The following is a 666-nucleotide window of genomic DNA, read 5'->3' as shown; positions in this document are numbered from 1 at the left end:
TCTAGTAACCTTTTATGATTTGATGTTTACTGTCTCACAGGGCTCCTCTTTTTCCATTTATAAATGGTAGTTTGTGTATAATAAACTACAAGAAAAAGAAATAGAAAAATGTGAAAAAGGAATCTGTAAAAAAAAAAAAAAGTAATGTCAAAACATGTTATTGCTTGAATTTTACTGCCACTGGAACTGTTTTTCTTTTAATATTTTTTGAGGCAAATTTGGGCATGATTGGAAATATTTCGAAAGGAAAAAAAATGAAAAAAGGCCCCCTTTTTGTTCCATCTTCATTAGTTTGATATTTCTACTATTTCATTCATCACTGAGAAAAAAATTACAGTCTCAATGCTTTTACATCCATACACTTACACTCTTATGTTCTTGCACAGGTGTGCAGTGTTCTGTATGTCCCCCTTTTATAATTCTATATGCTGTAAAACTTTATAAAATATAAGGGCAAGTTTTATACTTGATCATTCGTGGTATCGTTTTTTCAAATTTTTTTTTAAATTTATTGAGTTTAAATTGGGGGTTCAAATAATTTTTTCAGAGCCTACTTTGCCCAGCAAATTAGAGCTTTTGCAGTTATGGTTAAAATTGAGCATATAAAAAAAGAGTATAAATAATATATGTTGTATCAAAGGATAACTTAATATAAAGGATACAAAC

Source organism: Penaeus monodon, chromosome 15, assembly GCF_015228065.2.
Source record: "Penaeus monodon isolate SGIC_2016 chromosome 15, NSTDA_Pmon_1, whole genome shotgun sequence".
In the NCBI taxonomy this organism is placed as follows: Eukaryota; Metazoa; Arthropoda; class Malacostraca; order Decapoda; family Penaeidae; genus Penaeus; species Penaeus monodon.
Note: the sequence above shows the minus strand (reverse complement) of the source record.